This window comes from Lynx rufus, unplaced genomic scaffold (assembly GCF_022079265.1).
Source record: "Lynx rufus isolate CCGP_SWC_20201006 ecotype Redwood Valley unplaced genomic scaffold, mLynRuf1.p SCAF_8, whole genome shotgun sequence".
NCBI classification, from domain to species: Eukaryota; Metazoa; Chordata; class Mammalia; order Carnivora; family Felidae; genus Lynx; species Lynx rufus.
In genome coordinates, this window is record NW_025814896.1 from 12,550,447 (window position 1) to 12,558,100 (window position 7,654).

Below are 7,654 nucleotides of genomic sequence, written 5' to 3' on the forward strand. Positions count from 1 at the left end.
TATTATTAGATCCTTAAGACTTAGCTGAAGACTTACATGATTTAATGTACAATAGGAAGCCACTACGGTTTTTTTGAAATGGGTCAAAACTTAATGAAAGTGGAGTATATGAACTTTGGGCTGGTAATGGTTTCCGGAATGGAGCTGAAGGGAACAAGTGAAGATCTGTTAGGACACTTTTTTTTTTTTTTTAAACGGGACAATCTATGAACCAGGCACATCTATGAACCAGGCACAATGCTATGGACCACAATCTATGAACCAGGCACAATGCTAAATGTTTTTGTATGCTTCATATCATTTCATATAAGCATTTTACATACAAGAAGACTCAGAGAGATTAACGTGCCCCAAGTCACACACAGTTAATAAAAATCAGATTCAGGAACGCCTGGGTGGCTTGGTTGGTTACGTGAACGGCTCTTGGTTTCGGATCAGGTCATGATCCTGCAGTTCATGAGTCTGAGCCCTGTGTCAGGGTCTGTGCTGACAGCGCAAACCTCCTTGGGATTCTCTCTCTCCCTCTCTCTCTCTCTGCACGTCCCCTGTTCGCTCCTGCTCTCTCTCAAAATAAATAAACTTAAAAAAAAAATCAAATTCAAATCAGTCTGACTCTATAGGTCTACTCTCTTCCTACCAAGGCTATCTTATCTCTCAGGTGGAAGAAATAATGACAGAAGCCTGACCTAGAATGGAAGCACTGGGAATGGCAATAGAAAGGACATGTTGAGGAAGGGAGAAAGGAAGAAAGGAGGAGGAAGGGAGGGAGGAAGGAAAGGAGACAGATAGACAAAGGGCTATAGTTAATGCTGTGCCTGTGCAGCTTATACCTCCACAGCCAGAAACCACAACCTTCTAAGGAGAATATTTGTTTGAAACTATCTGTATTCTCCTTATTAGAAACTGGAAACATTTTTATCATAAGGGAAGCCAATATTCTGACTGTTCTAGATTTGCCCACCAATCTATTCACTTCTTTTGACCCAGGGCAAAACACTCCATGGCATGAATATTAAGTCCTACTCAACCATACACACAATTTGAGAGGCCACCCTTTCTGGGTTTTATATCAAAAGTTTGGAAAAGGTAGGGGTGCCTGGCTGGCTCATAGTCGGTGGAGCATGTGACTCTTGATCTAAGGGCTGTGAGGTCAAGAGATCCTTAAAAATAAAATCTTACAAAAAAATAGTTTGGCAAATGCTATACATTATAATCCCCTTTTGGAGATTCACCTTAAAGTCTTCAGGAACTGAAGCAGTAAGTTATCAGGTTAATGTTGTTTAACCCAGAGTTCCCCCTCATTACTTGGCCACAGAACTACTTCATTATGTAAAACTTTGCAACATGTGATTTAATCAATTTATTTCCTATTCTTTTTTTGTGTTGAAATGCTCGATCTGTTATGAAATCATGAAAGTTGGCTGTTGCCAAGCAAAATTATTTACATCAGTATACACGAGCTTAAAAAATACGAAACAAAACATCTTTTTCTATCACACAAATTTGTCCTACCTTTTTGAGATTTACGCAAGGCAGCATGTTAGAAACTGTGTGTGTGTGTTGGGAGGATTAGAGATTAATTGGATCTATTCTGTTGAGTTTAATACACTCCTAATAATTTTGCATTTCACTAACTTTCTTCATTATGTTCCTATAGCACTGTACATATCACAACCAAAATCTCTTAGATTCCTCATAATTTATCTGAATTAAAAATCCAAACTCTTTACCATGGCAAAGTCTTATGCAATCTGACACCTGTCAACCTCACCTACCTTCCTTTTGGCTCTGTGCTCAAGCCACAAAGCCTTCCCTCTGTTGCTTGAACCAGCCAAGACAGTTCTCCATGCCTGTAATAATGCTCTTCCTTCTAATCTGATACTGGGCATCATTCAGCTGTCAGCCCACCATCAACTTCTTAAAAAGGCCTTCCATCACTATCATCTACACTATTAACAGCAGTAACATCATCTGAAATAGCTTTTTTGCTTTTTTTTAAGTATCTTTAATGTAACTGCTATCCTTATTTATAAGCTCCTTAGGGCAGGGACTTTGTATGTCTTGTCTCTGTAAGCCCAGGACTTTTACCACTGCCTGGCACATAGAAGATATTCAGTAAGCATTTGTTGCATGAACTAAAGGATGAGTCAATGTCAGTCAACTAGCTAAAACAGGAGTTCCCGGTATGGATTAGAGACTATTCTTCAAGGATCAGTTATGAGGAACCCCAACAACATAGGAATTCAGTTACATGACCAACTTACCCACCATAATTCGTTTCTGTTCACTTAAAAGTGTTTCAAGGAAGAAGTGAATCCGACAGACTTCAAGCTGTATTACAAAGCTGTAATCATCAAGACAGTATGGTACTGGCATAAAAACAGACACTCACATCAATGGAACAGAATAGAGAACCCAGAAATGGACCCACAAACGTACAGCCAACTAATCTTTGACAAAGCAAGAAAGAATATCCAAGGGAATAAAGACAGTCTCTTCAGCAAGTGGTGCTGGCAAAACTGGACAGCGACATGCAGAAAAATGGACCTGAACCACTTTCTGACACCATACACAAAAATAAACTCAAAATGGATGAAGACCTAAATGTTAAGACAAGAAGCCATCAAAATCCTTGAGGAGAAAGCAGACAAAAACCGCTTTGACTTTGGCCATGACAACTTCTTACTCAACGCATCTCTGAGACAAGGGAAACAAAAGCAAAAACGAACTATTGGGACCTCATCAAAATAAAAAGCTTCTGCACAGCAAAGGAAACAATCGGCAAAACTAAAAGGCAAGCGATGGAATGGGAGGAGATACTTGAAAACGACATATCAGATAAAGGATCACTATCCAAAATCTATAAAAAACTTATCAAACTCAACACCCAAAAAACAATTAATCCAGTGAAGAAATGGGCAAAAAACATGAATAGACACTTCTCCAAAGAAGACATGCAGATGGCCAATCGACACATGAAAAAATGCTCAATACCACTCATCATCAGGGAAATACAAACCAAAACCACTATGAGATACCACCTCACACCTGTCAGAATGGCTCATTAACAACTGAGGCAACAACAGATGCTGGTGAGGATGTGGAGAAAGAGGATCTCTTTTGCACTGTTGGTGGGAATGCAAACTGGTGCAGCCGCTCTGGAAAACAGTATGGAGGTTCCTCAAAAAATTAAAAATAGAACTACCTTACAACAAGCAATTGCACTACTAGGTATTTATCCAAGGGATACAGGTATGCTGTTTCGAAGGGAAACACGCACCCCCATGTTTATGGCAGCACTATCAACAATAGCCAAAGTATGAAAAGAGCCCAAATATCCATTGATAGATGAATGGATAAAGAAGATGTGGTGTGTGTGTATACACACACATACATACAATGGAGCATTAGTCGGCAATCAAAAAGAAGGAAATCTTGCCATCTGCAACTACGTAGATGGAACTAGAGGGTATTATGCTAAGCTAAATTAGTCAGAGAAAGACAAATATCATATGATTTCACTCATATGAGGACTTTAAAACACAGAACAGATGAACATAAGGGAAGGGAAGCAAAAATAATATAAAAACGGAGGGGGACAAAACATAAGAGACTCTTAAATACAGAGAACAGAGGGTTACTGGAGGGGCTATGGGTGGGGGGATGGGCTAAACGGGTAAGGGGCACTAAGGAATCTACTCCTGAAATTACTGTTGCACTATACCCTAACTAACTTGAATGTAAATTAAAAAAATAAATTAATGGGGTTCCTGGGTGGCTCAGTCGGTTAAGTGTCTGACTTACAGCTCAGGTCATGATCTCATGCTTAGTGAGTTCGAGCCCCACATTGAGCTTTGCGTTGACAGTGCAGAGCCTGTGTCATCCTTTGTGTGTGTGTGTCTCTCTCTCAAAAATAAATAAACATTAAAAATAATTTAAAAAAAGAAAAAAATAAATTCTTTAAAAAAGTGAATTTGAGATCTGTCCTGTATTACTGTTCATATTATGTCAGTGTTCATACTTTTGTTTCAGGATTCTGCACTTACCATCCTCCCTGCCTGAACAGCTCTGCCTCTGGAGAGCTGCATGGCTCACTGCCCACTTCACTCAGGTCTTTTTCCAAGGTTGTCTCTTTTCAGAGATAAGTTCCTGGACCATCCTATCTAAAAGAGCACCCACATTAGTCACTCTCCATTCCCTTATTCTATTTTTCCAAGCTCCAAATTCCCAAATATTATAGGCCATATTACTTTGCTTTCTTGTTCACTGTGCTTCTCTCTTCCCTAGATTCTAGGTTCCATGAGGGTAGGGGCTTTGTGTTTTGTTCATTTCAATCTCCCTAGAGCTTTACAATAGTGATAAATACCTAATATGTATTTCTTATACTATTTTCAAAAGCTACATTCCCTTGATTTTTCCATCAAAAGCATTATCATTTCACACGTTTGTTCTGGTCAATTGACTGTGAAAAATAAGAGGTGGGGAAAACTGATTCTAAGACCACATGATAGAATGACCCTAAAATGACAAAGTTGAGGTACTAAAATACGACTATTTGTAAGTTAAAAAAAAGTGGGGGCGGGGGGGCACCAGCATGGTTCAAATGGCAGAGCAACCAACTCTTGATTTGGGCTCAGAACTGACAGCACAGAGCCTGCTTGGGATTCTCTCTCTCTGCCCCTCCCCAATGCACTCTCTCTCTCTCAAAATAAAATAAACTTTAAAAAAGTGTGCATTGGGGACAGGGGAGATATACAAACATACATGCAACAATCCCTAAAAGTCAAAATACTACACAGACTCTACAATTTAGTATTAGTTAAGGAACTAAATATTTATCAACAAACCCTTTTTGTATCTCCTTAATGATAATGTCTATAAAACCAAATTATAAGCTTAGCCCTGATTTGGGAAAGCATGACAAATAAGGTAATTTTAGAGAATACTCCATAGGTATTCACCATACATGGGCAAAATCAAGGTCTAATTAAGCTACCTAATTTGGCCACGGGTGAAAGTACTTTGACTTTTTAAAATATCAGCAATATGTAAACATAGAAAGTGTTACTGATTTTAAAATATTCAAACTAAAAATGGGAAATACATTCTTTTGCCTTTAAAAAAGGGGCGACGCTTTAGTTTTTCCACAGAACTATCTTTGGAAATCCTTACCAATTCAGTTAAAAAATAAAACACATGTGCCACAGTAACTCAATTATGAGAAACTTATCTAAATTCCAAGTTCTTCTTGTTGAATGAATGGCTGGACCTAAGTCTAGCCTCTTCCCACAGGCCCTCAGTTATGGATGAAGACTTGGAATAAAAGCTTTCCAAGGCCATCTCACAGACATCTGTGACATAAGCTGATCCAAGATCTGTGCCTTTTCCTTAGATATTTCTTCCACATTAGAGAACCATTCCTGAGTCCTTACATCTGGGGAAAGGGAAAGAGTTCCAATGAATGAAAACTATCTGGCACATACACATCAAGAACATACCAAGGCACTTTGACCCACCCTCTGCTTTCTAATCACAGGAACATACCATTTAGAATCAAATCCAAACTCTGTAATTGTCTACAAAGCCCTACATGATCTGGCCCCTGGACACCTCTCCTTTCTTCATACACTACTGTAGCATGCTGGATTTTCCTCCAATATTGTAAGTCTATTCCTATCCTCGAGCCTTTGTACTTTCTATATCCTCTGCCTAGAATCCTCTGTCCCCTCACCTTTCCATGGCTGGTCTCAGCTCATATGCCACCTTCTTCACCTGTCACTTATCAGTATCTGAAACTATCTAATTCATTTATTTGTATTGTTTCTTTCTCCCACTAGGATACAAGCTCTCCACGGGAAAGGACCCTGTCCATGTTTATTTCTTCACTGTTTTTCCAGAGATTAAGTGGATGCTCTATAGTTATTAAATGAATAAAAGAACAAATTAATTCCAAAGCTAGAGCAGTGCTCTCAAACCCATCCAATCCTGTATAGGAAACCTCTGCGCCCACCGCTTCTCAGCCTTTTGGCTAAGGTCAAATGTAGGAAACCTCTGTCCCAGCCCCCAAATAGCAGAAATCAAAGTAACCAGATGGGAAGAGAAAACTCCCTTGCATTGATGGAAAGAAGGGGAAGAGTCTTGAGGCGGGCGGGGTGGCGAGAACAGGGTGAACTAAGAGTCCCGGGAATTATGCAAAAACTGGAGAAACACACACACAAGTAAAAACTTCGGACGGGGGTGGGGGGCGAGGGGATGAGAAAAGAACGCTGGTGGGATCCAAGAGTAAAAGTCCCCTTCTGTGCTTCCAAGGAATAATACCACGTGGCAAGCACTCATCACCAGAACACAACAACAAAGACAGGCAAGGTCCTTGCTCTTGAAGTTCACAGCCCAGCAGCCGAGAGACAGTGAACAACTCTAAGTAGTTCTAGATAATGATAAATGCTATTAAGAGGTGAAAGAAAGAAGCCCTCAGAGAAGTTGGTCAAAGGTGTAAGAGGCGTGAAACAGGGAGCCAGTCTTGCAAACCTAAGAGGTCGGTAATTTTCAAGCAAACGAAAAGGCAGGTCCAAACGCTTCACGGTGGGCACGAGCTTGGAACATTTAAGGAAACAGAAGTCAGCAGTACAGCTACAGCGGCTAAGAGCAGATGGGTGGAAGAGGCGGACAACGGTCACTTCAGGTGGGACTCTGTAAACCACGGTAATAACTGAGTGGATTCTCACAGCCACTTTACCAAGCAGATTGTTTTCAAACCCACTTTGCGCATAACGAAATGGGAGACACCGAGGGATGAAGTGACTAGCCCTGCATTGCACTCCTAGGGAGAGGCCAAATCTGGAGCGAACCCAGGCCTTCCAATTCCAAAGCTCATGCTCCGAACTACCGTATTATCGCGTTTCCCCCCAAGAGCTGGACTCTACATTACTGGGCAGGTGCAGGGACTAGGACATACTCCTTAACTCAGCAAAGGGAGATCACGATGCTCAGTTACGGTCGGGGAGACTGAAGCACAGGGAAGTTAAAGTTCCCCCCTCTCAAATCAGAAAGTGAGTCGGAGTAAGAGGAGATCTGGGCGGCGGCCGTCCCTCACCCAGCAGCCCGGCCGGACAGGCCTCGCCGCGGCACTCAGCTCACGTTGCGGGTGGCCGGGAGCGACGAGAACGGACGCGCAGGCGCGACCAATGAGAGGCGGCCTTCCCGAGCGGCCCGGCGGCGGCGCGACCAATCGGCGCGGCGCTGGAGGGGAAGGGGCGGACGTTCGGGCAGCTCGCGTTAGGCCGCGCCTCGGGGGCCCTCGCCCCTCACAGGCCCTGGGGCCGCCCCGCGTGGGCCCGAGCCTCGGGGCGCCGCGAGGTGAGGTGAAGAGAGACCCGTCGGTGCAGGCAAAGACCTCGCCCGAGGGCGCCTCCCGAAGCACGGGCCCGCATTCCGCTCTCGCCCAGAGGCGCGGTCCTTGCTTCCCAGCGCTCGGAAGTGTCAGGAGCGCCGCATCCCTCCCCTAGCTGGGTCCCAAGAAGCCACCCTGCCAGGCCGTGCACGCCCCGCGCCTCACCTCCTGGGGATACGGGAACGGAGAAGGGAATCTCAGCCGCGAACTGTGGCCGGCACTACCCACCCCTGCCGCTCCGCCTCACATTCAAACCCCGGCAAA

General features: G+C 43.1%; 1 protein-coding gene across 1 annotated transcript in view; it reads right to left on the reverse strand.

The window, feature by feature from the left end:
* The window catches only part of CSE1L (chromosome segregation 1 like), a 47,125-nt gene extending 39,471 nt beyond the window's left edge, over positions 1 to 7,654 (reverse strand). The window contains exon 1 of the mRNA XM_047069702.1: positions 7,556 to 7,654. The gene's annotated coding sequence lies outside the window, so the exon portion shown is untranslated. The remainder of the gene's footprint in view (positions 1 to 7,555) is intronic.